The sequence below is a fragment of the Aplidium turbinatum genome, chromosome 10 (assembly GCF_918807975.1).
Source record: "Aplidium turbinatum chromosome 10, kaAplTurb1.1, whole genome shotgun sequence".
Taxonomy (NCBI): Eukaryota; Metazoa; Chordata; class Ascidiacea; order Aplousobranchia; family Polyclinidae; genus Aplidium; species Aplidium turbinatum.
This window is the reverse complement of record NC_137481.1, coordinates 11,865,812-11,877,918: the sequence shown is the minus strand read 5'-3', so window position 1 is coordinate 11,877,918 and position 12,107 is coordinate 11,865,812. Positions and strand designations below refer to the sequence as shown.

General features: G+C 38.1%; 1 long non-coding RNA gene across 1 annotated transcript; it reads right to left on the bottom strand.

Annotated features, from left to right (window-relative positions):
* Nucleotides 1–6,552: 6,552 nt before the first annotated feature.
* LOC145778728 (uncharacterized) lies at nucleotides 6,553–8,920 on the bottom strand. Its single transcript, XR_014290460.1, has 2 exons — nucleotides 7,268–8,920; nucleotides 6,553–6,954 (listed from the first exon to the last, which is right to left on the bottom strand). It is a non-coding gene; the product is annotated as an uncharacterized LOC145778728 (long non-coding RNA).
* Nucleotides 8,921–12,107: the final 3,187 nt, after the last annotated feature.

The window sequence follows — 12,107 nt, the reverse complement described above, 5'->3', positions numbered from 1 at the left end:
ACAATACACAAATGCGCATCGAGATATAGTGCTCACAGTTTGGAAAAGTTAGATTGTGATAATTACAACTTGCCTGAGTAGGCCTACAGCAAGGGACAATCAAAATAGATGAAACCGCATTCATGGTAATATAGACGTTTTGCAAACTGCTCTTTTCGTTTTCAATATAATAACAAGAATGACAGCTTATTTTCACTAAACATATAAACAAATATCAAAAATTATGAATGAACAACGCATCTATATTTTTCGGTTTAGGTTCAACAATGCATTCTAGCCGTCAAAATGATGGAATATTTGGTAATTTTGTTGAGACATACCATTGCCCAATCGTTGAATTTACATCAGAGATAATTTTATTAGATAGATTATCAGTTTCATGCACATGGTTTCATTCAGCGTTATAATGTTGTTTTTCAAGCCACGTGGCGTTCATGGTCATAACGCAACATTGCAGAAACAGCCAATATTGATACCAGGTAGGCCTACTAATTATTACGCCGCTTTCGTCGAATCTACATCGCTAAACGACGATATTGTGCAAACGCCTGTTGGATTTCCCTTCTACGTGTAGTTTATCATAAACGTGAAGCATTGCTCAAAAAGCTAATCTGAATCACCATAGATAACCATAGCATTCATATAGTTTCATCATCAGTAAATATGTAAAGTGCACTTCACAATTTTTAACAACGGTCTGACAATTTATTATATTGCAAAGTTTTGATTTATTCTCGATTTTTATAATTCTGTGTAACAGTTTTTTTCTAACTAGTTTCTATGGGACTAACAATTTGTTTCACTATACATTTTCTTTAGTATTTCAACGCCATTATTAAAAAAATTACGTCCTTTTCACTTTTAAATAAAACATGGCAAGGCAAGGATTCAGTGCTGAAGAAATATTGCAACATGTTTTACTGGATTCTGACGACGAAAGCCAGGCGGATGATTTGGAGGATTTATGGCACTCCGATTCAGATGAAGAAGCGGATTCTTCTCCGTCAACTTCCGCAACAGCGATTCCGATCGAGATTGACGACCAGTTACCTTCCATGGGCGATGTTCAACCGGAGTTTGCGCCATCAGGACGGATTATAACATCGAAAAGACTGGTGAACAGCATAGATTCCTATCTCGACATGAACAACTACGATGCTGTTGAGTTTTCCTGACACACTGAAGTCTTATACAACTTTTGTAGAAAAGCCAAAGAACAGACAAGAGGGCAGCGTCAGCATTACTTGGTCTAATGCGAGACCGGTCCACAATGGGAGAAGGGGCCGGGCTAACATTATATCTGGCCCGATTGGTGTTAGAGGAAAAGCCAAAGAAGCCAAGACCCCTCGGCAAGCATGGGAACTATTTTTTTCTTTAAACATTTTGAACATTATTGTTCAAGAAACAAATAGAAAAATTGCCACACTCATTTCTCAATTGCCAGAGAGAATTTTAGATGACAGCAGATACTGTTATTTTGGCCCAACCAACAACGAGGAGATGCTGGCCTTTGTTGAATTGGAGTATTTTCGGGGGCTTTTAGGACAGGCTGGTCATTCCACGGATGTATTGTTCAATCAACTGCAAGGACATCCCGTGTTTAGTGCAACAATGAGCAAGAACCGCTTTAAATTTTTATTTTCGAACATTTCGTTCGACGACCAAAATACTAGGCCGCAACGTTGGAAGAATGACCGGTTGGCCGCATTTCGAGTCGTTTTCGAAATGTTTAACGAAAACTGCGGCAAACATGTCATTCCAGGTGACTACTTGTCGTTGGACAAAACGCTATACCCCATGAGGACACAAATTGCCTTCAAGCAATATAATCCAAACAAGCCTGCGAAATATGGCCTTCTGTTCAAGTCGGTAAACGCCAGCAGATTCCCATACACATTTGCGGCATCGGTCTATTTAGGTAAACCGAAGGAAAAGCCATTTAATTTTTACGTTTGTGGAACAGAAGAACTGGTAAAAGGAATGGTGATGAGCCTGGAACAACACGGTGACCTTCAAGGTCGGAATATTTTGTATGAGCGCTTTTACACCTCCATACCACTCGCGCAGTGGTTGCTTGAGAGGGGTATAACGTCAGCTGGAACCCTCAACGCTATACGTAGAGGAATACCCCTGGAAGTGAAGCAAGTGAGTGGTAGGGAGAAATCTTCGTACGAAATTTATTGGCAGACGAGTGAGGCTGATCTCAGCCTACATTCTTATGTAGTAAAAACGAAGAATTCTGGCATGCGGAATGTGTTGATGTTGACGACCATGCAACCTCTATTGGGGATTACCAAGGATGACGGCAAAAAGAAGCCAGGCTTGTATAAGCTTTACGACTTCACAAAGGGTGGCACCGATATCATCGACCAAAGGATGGGTTCATTCACGTGCAAAGCGAAGTCCCCACGGTGGACAACTACTGCGTTTGCTTATTGAGAAGGTGCCAAAGCCAGAAAAAATAAACTACCAAAAAACCGTGGCCAATGTCAATGCTGTGAAAAGCCTTTATGCCCTGCACATTCCATACGAGTATGTCAAGTTTGCTTTTGCGCAGAATAAACTATTTGAATGATTGCGGTTTTATAAACTTTGGCTTCAACCACAGCCTAAATAAAACGCGGAGCTCAATGAGAGATTTTCCTTTTTTCCTTTTATTAGACAGATAGCTATTTTTACGTTGATTCAACATATCAAGACGTTGAATACTTGTAAACATGTGCGGTTTTGCAATTAGATTGCTTATCAAAATCATCTATCCTTTTTTGTATAAAAAGTGGGTCATAAAACTAATCGTAATACTCGATGTAAAATTCAGCATTTTTATATGCTGAAACAGTATTGTATTCATATTTTATAAATCCATTTTCTATTTAGAAAATATCAATAGAATGCGGTTTGAGCATAGCTGAATTTTAGCACGGATACAACGACTGATTTTATGACTTTTATACAAACAAGGACAGAAGAGAAGTAATCTAATTGCAAACCCGCGCATGTTTACATCGTCTTGCAATGTTGAATCCACGTCGAAATGATTGTATTAGCGTTGTATTCAATTTCTCGTATTATCGAACTGTAAATGTGCAGCCACTTGTAATTTCAATGTGCCTCATTGCATATTCTTAAATATTTCTGAATTTGTGTGTACATAACCTGACAGAACACAGGTTGCTTTACCATTGAATCAAGTTGAAAAACGTTGCTGCAAGAGCCTTGTGCCAATTGCTGCAGTCCGGTATTGCTGTAACCAAATCAAAATACTTATCAATATTTTGCTGCCAAACTGACATTTTTATCGCATAAACGCCCATTAGGCAAAAAAAAAAGGCAGCTAATTCTTTGTAAAGTATTTCTCCAGGTTCACAATGATTTGACGCATAATAAATACTACTTTGAATAAATCTAAATATTGTTTGGATTTTAGTGTGTGGCATATGAATCTTAGAGAGCTTATTGAATCCACAAGAAAATGACCCGAGGCATTACAGATTTTCCTTTTGATGAAAAGCGTTGTGACGTTCTGTTAATTAATGAACCGTAACTGTTTTATTTTGAATTTCTTTCTGACTTCTGTTTATGTAAAGCATCATCGACTTTATCGGGTAATCTTACTCCTAGTACTAGCCTTGTATGTAGCCGAGTTCACATTGAACTTACATTGAGAGACGCTGTTGCAACTACAATACATTGCATTTAAACCGCTTTTTTTGTTGCATGATTTTTCATTCGTTTCGTGGATTACATAATAGTATTTGATAAACGCCACCCTGCTTCTTCAGCTGGTCTACATTTGTTAATAAAGCGTAGGAGTTGCTGTTCTTGGAACCGAGGTCACAAGATCGTAATCCAAATTGGTGTGACACGCGTTCAGAAATCTCATTACTGCATGTAATTGATGAAGCATTGTTCTTTTAGTCAAGAAGCGAGCTTTATTTTGAGCGTGGGAAAAGTTATTATTTTGCATGAAAAATATAGATTCAAATTGAGATTATGTAAAAAAAATTTAATCACAACATGGCAATGCATGTTCTTCATTACTCTACCAAAAAATAATGTGTAAACTCACGCTACAATTGCTTTAATCGCAAAATAATCCAAAAGTCATAAGTCACCTCAACATTTCAACGTCTATGAGCAGTTCTAAAATTCACATAGGTTTAATTTTCGGATATGCTCAGCGTGAATAATTTTACAAAGTGAATCCCAAAGTTTGAAGCCGTACCTTAAAAAATAACAGAGATATCACTCCTAAAGCATAAGAAGAATCGACAGCCCCCCCCCAAACTGAGCAAGACTCCAGGGAGCCCAACCTCGTAAGGGTTAACACTCTTGGTTTTCATAGCCTAATTACAATTACGTAGGTTTGTAGACCACTAGTTTTATAGATCCAAAGGAGTTCCACGGGGATGCGTATTGCGTAGCCTACTCTCACCAATTTTATTTAATTTATAAAGCGAAGCAAAACCAAGGAAACGTTAACGACACTGGACAGAAACGGAATCAGATTTATTGGACAAATAGTGAGCAACATACGATATGTAGATTGCAGATGATAGGCCTACTGTCATTCTGGCTGACACCGAGGAAAAATTTCAGGAAAGTATGAACAAAATTAATAAAAGCAGAAAAAAGTACAGAATGAAACTAAATTGAAAGAAAACAAAGACAATGTTGATAGAAAATAGCGATGTAAAAAAAAAACAAGCTGGAAGGAAAAGAATTGAAACAGGTCACTACCTACAAAGCGATATAGATTTGCAATTAAACTGAAACTATTATATTTTTATTTCAAGCCAGTTATGTTATACCGTATGGAATTGAAAGTTGGATCTACATCAAAGAAATTCAGAAAAAAATTAATGCTTTTTAGCTTTGGTGCTACAGAAGAATATTAAAATTATCATAAAAAAAAAACACATTACAAACGAAACAGTTAGAAAAAAATTGGAATGCAAGATAGATGGGCAAATGATTTAGCAAAATAAAAGATGAAGTTCACAGCACATATTTTGAGAGGATCGGCAGGGCAGCTACCACAATTTGTTATTGAAGGTATGGTGGAAAAAAAAAGATGCATGAGAAGAAGGATATTAACTTGGAGAGATGATGTAAAACAGTGGACTGACTTGTCAAACATCAGAAAACAAGAAGAGTAGCGGAAGAACGTGACGTATGGAAGCAATTGACAGCCAATCTTCCAAACCGACACTTGATAATATTGGTAAACCCAGAATGTTTATCTTTGAAAAGGTCAATTTGGAAGCTTAATCCCTGCAGGTTCACATATTTGCAAAATATTTGGGTCACTGGTCAGAAACAATGATTGCGGTAAACGACAGACTTACCATCCACTAAGTTTCGCTATATCGAATGTGTGTTGATTATTATTAGGCTACATGACACTGTAATTCAACTATCCCAGACAGCCAAATCCGTCCATTCAACGTTTGCAGACGCTGAATCAATGTAAAAATGAGCAATCTTTTTGTCTGATTTGTGTTACGGACAAACTAAAGCCATCACTTTCGACTGGTAGGACTAGATTTAAACCGTAAAATAGAATATGACCGTTTAATATATTTTTAAGACAGCAAGTGACATTTGTGACCCATAACCAAAAGTAGAAAATCTGCTTTATCCCCACTCTGAACAACCAACGCAAACACTTCTTACTCCCTGTCTTGTCCAAAATAGTAACGACTGGGCGCTGTGTATTCAATTCAGCAGGCCATAGCTCTAATCTAAGGGCAGGAGACATTTCCATCTAGAGCTGTATAGCCTACTGTTCATAATCATGAGAAAAATCAAGGGCTGTTGTCGAAGGGGCGCCACTTCGCAATCGACGGGTGTTGTTTATAGATTGCCTGAATCTAGCTAGCCAGTGTGCGATATGAAAAATATTAGTTCTGTAAAGTAGATCATAGCTGTACTCAACAGACAAACTTTCTTCATCGACAGAGCCTGACTATTCAATACGCTTTTATATTATCAAGATCAGTAAATAAGCTAAAACATTTCAACCTTATTTGCCAAGGATCAACGTTACAGTTCAAAAAACATGTCTAGCAAACCACGTTTAAAGCTGTGACTGGCAAAGTCATCTGATGGCAAATCTACTGAGGCTGCGAAGACTAACATGCTTCCTGGTCATGCATTTTTTCTGACGAAGCAATGACATGTTTGAATGGCCATATGCTAAAAACAAGCGGAAACCTTGCTGTGCTTAAGCATAACAATGCATTGTTGTAGGGTAATTAGATCAAAGCACCATGTTGTACACTGATAAGCCAATGTATTTTATAGTATAAGCGTAAATATGTTTTACTGACCATCTCGTTTCGATTTCAAGCATGACATAACGCTGTATTTTGTCTAGCAAACCCATCTTTCTACATTTGCTATATTACAGCTTGTACTGTTTCGCTGTAGTCCTACAAGTCGCAGATCACTGTGGAAACATGTGACAGCAGTGGTTGATTTTTGTTACTAAAGCAGCTGCTTCTTTGAACCGACAGTTTCAAAAGTTGGCAGCTCAACGATTGCTAAAAGTCAAGGTACGAAATAAAGAAGTTTATTACTGAAATCACATTATAAAACTGAACATTACAAAAAGCACCACCAGTTACAAGAAACAGTCCAGCCAGCAAAACTTTTAAGGTCGCTAAACGATGTAAACCAGAAACTGTTGCTGACTGGGAAACTGGGCATGCGTGTGAACACAACTTACATAAAAAAAAATCATGCAACTCAACTGACAAAAATAAACTTATCCAAACCAATGCGAAAACCTGGCTTCATTCAACACGGAAGATCATGCAGTTGGCAGCATAAAATATAAGCACAAATTATGTCAAGTCGAAACTAGTGTCTCTAAAAATACATACAAAAATGCCTTCCACAACAATATTCGATAATTTACTTCGATGCTTAAATTCCATTCACTGCGAGTAACTGATGTTTGTTTTTTGTTTGTTTATCTTTATCCTGCATTGCGAGAAAGCGGACTTGAGCGCTATGCATCGGTATAGGCCTTCCGACGTACACCTGACCCACGCTGCAGCCGACGGCAATGTCTGTTTCCGGTTGTCTACTCCACTTATGACTTAAATTTGGTACTACCCATTACTCAAAATCGATTACTGGGTAGAGGCAATTATCGTTAAGTTTCTTGCCCAGAGAAACAACAGCAAGTGCGGGTGGCTGGAGTAGAACATGCAGACTCTCGACTGCGAGCCCAACGCGCTAACCACTCGGCCACGGCTGCCTGATGAAAAGATTACAGAACAAACTAGGCTAACATGAACAGATGGTGGTGTCCGGTATCGCATAGAACGAGCCTAGAGCAAGAAAATGGCTCAAAACTCACAAAAATCGAGGCCAATATAAAATAAAATGTTGTCTGTGGAGTTAATAAGTAGGTAGTCCATTTAATTACAAGCTCTGTAGCTGGAAAAACGTCCATTTTCAAAAACAATGATTGAGTGGCCTACAATCTTAGGCAGAACAACGCAGTACTTTACACGCATTTTTTTCACCAACTTTGAACACATGTGACTTCTAAATCGTATCGAGTATTACCTTTTGGGTAGTAGGCCTACTAATAAACGTCACGACGACAGGTTGTTTCATTTGGTCAGCCTACATAAGCTTAGCTTGATCAGTAATTTGAAGTAGGCTGAGTATATTTTCATTTGAACATCTTTACGTCCAAAAGCAACGCAGTGTTTGTCATTTCGTTTGGCAACGCTAACCAGCCTTGAAAGAGAAATGCCACGTTGACATATCCATATGTCTGATTCACATCACGCAGAGAAAAAAATTATAAACAAAGCAAGCCGACTTCATCCGGAAGTATGTGTCCACTCTGAAGGTCCTTTATTTGTTGTGTAAAATGAAAGAAAAAACGTTTTAAATTCTTTAACTCATTGGTTTTCGGACAAAAACACCTAGGCTACTCAGCAGTAATATTGTAAATGCATTCAACTCATATTTTACCGTCAGCTCGAAATGATTAGAAATATGATTTGTTTGTGCTAAACCGGATAAGGGTGAGTTGACAAGATCAACTTTACTACGAATGGTTTGCTGTAGCGATTTTAACAGACGCATCTGAATGTGAGACAGTTTACAACGATATACAATCTTTTTGTAGTGACTTCGATGTCCTGTTTCACAGGTAGGGCTTAATATAAATAAAACTTTTGTCGTCCTTGCTCTGCCATCTGGCTACGTGGAACAGAAAGTAAAAAAAAAATAATTAAGTATTCATTGCATTTATCGCAAAGCCTTAGCATCCAAAAGTTTGCCTCCAGTGAAACAATCAAGGGTGTTTTGAACTTGATTATCAAGGTAGTCAACTTTACAAAAGCTGGAGGCATTATAACACGATGAAGCATTTTGCAATTCAACCTGTTGTAAGGAGATGTAATCTGATCGTAAAATCTCATCTCGTGTATTTTCCACACGAATGTTTGATGGAATGAACACACCAAAGAACATGCTAATTTGAAGTGTCATATCCAAACTATATTTGAAAGAGCCCATGTGAACAAGGAAATCTAGGAAGATTCAATAAGTTGGACGCTGCACTCGCAGATGGTAAGTTTGAGTGGACGAATCAAGCAACAGCTCATCTAAATGGCTTGAAAGGAAAAATTATAAAATACTTTCCAGATACAAACGTGGAAACCAATCAAATGTTTTTGAAGAAGCAGAAGAGGAGTTTTTGCTTTCAAAGAGCTGAAACTCGAGATGACCTTCCTTATTGACCCACTTTCCTCAACTCAAAATATTACCTCGCATTAAAAATCTAGTTGCTTAGAAGAAATTTCAAGTAGGATAGTCACTAATATCTACCGCGATCAGTAAATAAATAAAAATTAAATGACCATTGGCACTGGCGCCGACTTACGAGGGTTACGGGGTGGCAGTCACCTCGTTTACGTTACATTACTTACTGCAAATAAATGTAATTTGAACGGACGTTTAAATCTTTTTTTGATCATTGGTTTTCGCTTCAAGTCAACGTAAAGCAAGAGGTGAACCAATACAGTATCGCGAAGAAAATGATTGTTTTTGTCACAAGCATGATGCTCGCGTAACATCAAGCAAGCTACGTGAAGATTACGCAACACGTGGCTACGAGTTTTTTCCTTGTTGTTGCGATCGTTTTATTTGTTACTTGTCATAAGTCATTGTTACATTTGTTAGGTTTACAATGGGATTTATTAATCAATAAAATACGATTTTTCCATTGCCTCCCTCAAAAATCTGTTTTGAAAATTTTTAAACTGCTCATAATATCGCTATAAATTATGACAGCTATAAAATACTTGGAAATAAAATTATCTCGTTGATCGATAGCTCCAGTGCTCCACCCCCTAAATGAATATTTATTTTCAAATTTCATTAAAAAAAATGCAATTTTCGAAACTTTTTGAGCTTTATTTAAAAAGTGCACTTAGTAAAGTCGCAGTTTTAACGTTCTGCAAATTTACACGTTTACATGATTCTATTCGAGGAAAGCTATACTTTTGAAAAGAAAGTTTTGAAAATATACTTATCGTTTGCCTTCCACCACCTGCGAGGCGGAGCGATCGTTTAGTGCACTCAGGCGCATAAAAACCTACTTGCGATCTACCATGACGCAACAGCGATTGAACCACGTCCTAATTTTAAATGTTTATCAAGCTGAAGCTTCACGGTTACAACTTGACCAGTTGATTAACAGTTGGATTGACAGAGCTGCTGTTCGCAAAAATACTTTTGCCAAATGTTAAGTGTCAGAGCAGCAACGTAACAATAAAATTCACGACATACCTCCTGTGCTTTGTTTTAAAGTTGCTTTGTAAATTATCGAGCTACAAATCAGGTGTGAAAAGACAATTGCATCTACGAAACACGCTTAGTAAAAATCAAACAAAAACAAGCAGTTTGAAAGTTTTTAGGTTGCCATATTGTGCTATCCGCCACCCCGTGCAAAAATAAAAGTCGGCGCCTATGACTATTGGTGCTACAGCTGTTTAAAACCGAGGGGGGTGCAGAGCATGTGATCATTGTTGGAGGAATGTCAACAAAAGGATAATAACACTACTTTGCAGTATACCCCGGTGCTTTTCAACCGGTGTTCCGTAAAAGATCGTCAGGAGTTCCACAAGAAATTTGTTAGTTTGACTAGTGTTCCATGGACCGGTCGAAAATCAAGATCTTTGCAATTATGTGGTCATCCAAACAGACTGAGATATCGCACTGAGAAAAACTGAAAGTAAATAAATTGACGTTGTGTTGTTTATTTTGTTGCACCATTATAAAAGTTCGTTTGGTGTTCCGCAAGATTATTTTGATGTATAGTGTTCCGTGGATCGGAAAGGGTTGAAAACACTGCTAGCTCATCGTAGAAAATCACATGCCATATGTTGTGAATAACAACTTGGCATTTCTCAAGTACGTTTCATGTTATTGTGTCGTTACTAGAAGTCCTGCTTGAGCTGCGTTTGATCGTGTATTGTCCATTTATAACGGTCTGAAACCAAAGTGACCATATGACAAAGTGAACCAATGGTAAAAGGGGCAAACCTCGTGAGAGAGTTAATCTGGAATCTAGCAAAAATATAACCTGAAATGTCTAGCGTCGAGGGCCATATATAAATATATGGATGAAACCGCGGGCCACACGTTTATTTAACATATGCTTTCTAGTAGTTGCAGGTACAAAAAAGTAGTTTTTTGTTATTCATGTTATTCTTATGGCATTATTAGAGGTTATCTCCTTGCAGAAATAATAAGTTAAGACGCATAAATTTCTGAAGAAAACTGCTATTCAAATTTTTTGTCACACTGACTACGAGTTCAGTGAGAAGTTTGCAGCTGGTTTCTTTTCCTGACGACTTTTTCCAAATTTACTTTAGTGGAAGTGCTCGCAATTCGAAGTCCATTTTCCAGGTGTTCGCCTGTCAGAACCGATCGATAGGGATATTTTATGACGCCCATTTTAGAAAAAAAATTGTTCTCACAAATACGTTGAGCCAAAAAGAGCCATTTTTGAAGTCATAAATTTTTTCAAATGTGGAAAGTCATCTTGGTTGAGATGTTTTCGGAAAAATCAAAAAATTCACGACTTCTTTCCGCAGTTCGTAAAATCGTTGCAACATGCAGCCCTTGCTTAACCCACGCACCTCGGAAAAGTAAAGATCTGTATGTGTCGTGTTGAGATCATCCAGAAACTTTTGAAACTGACGATGGTTGAGCCCTCGTGCTCGAATGAAATTGCTGCCTTAATAACCGGGCTCAAGACGTGTTTGAACTTCAAGGGTTTTGCGCACAGGTTTTGCTGGTGAAGGATACAATGAATATTTGCTATGTCATCATCGATTTTTCCCTCCCTCAAGGCAGACTTCAAGAGACCTATGAATCCAATGCCAGTTCCGGACATGGATCGACCACCATCAGTTGCGATTCCGCATAAGCTGGAAAAGTCCAGTTCGAACTTGTCAAAAGCATCAATTACTTCAGTAAAAATGTCAGCACCAGTAAGTTGTTCATTGACTGTATTGCCCTTCATTGCCCTTCATTGACTGTAGTGACAGAAGCTCTTCCGTTTCGTTCAAGTCTTTGTCCACTCCTTTTACAAATATGGCCAACTGTGCTGTGTCCTTCTGGTCCGTACTTTCATCGATTGCAAAACTCCATGAAACAAAGTTCTTCACCTTATCCCTGAGAGTGTCACTAATATCACAAGCAAGATCATCGATAGCCTACGCCTCGCTACCGTCTACCGTGACATAGCCTACTTATTTTCTCGAACTCACTCTTCATTTTAGGGCACATTTCCTCTGCGACATAGATAAGACATTGCTTCACAAAATTACTGTCAGAATACGGTTTCATAGTTCAGCTATTCTCTGTGCAATTCTGTGCCTCTGATCTACAGACGTTCCAAATAATTAAACACAATCGGATGAGCGGTGGCCGGGGGAAGATTTCTAAAGTGGTTAACAGAAGGTGAGAAATGTACAATAATCCACTCTATAATGAATCGTTCGCACGTACCACACTAAACTAAATTATAAACACGTTTCGCGGGCCGCACACAATTCAAAATTGGC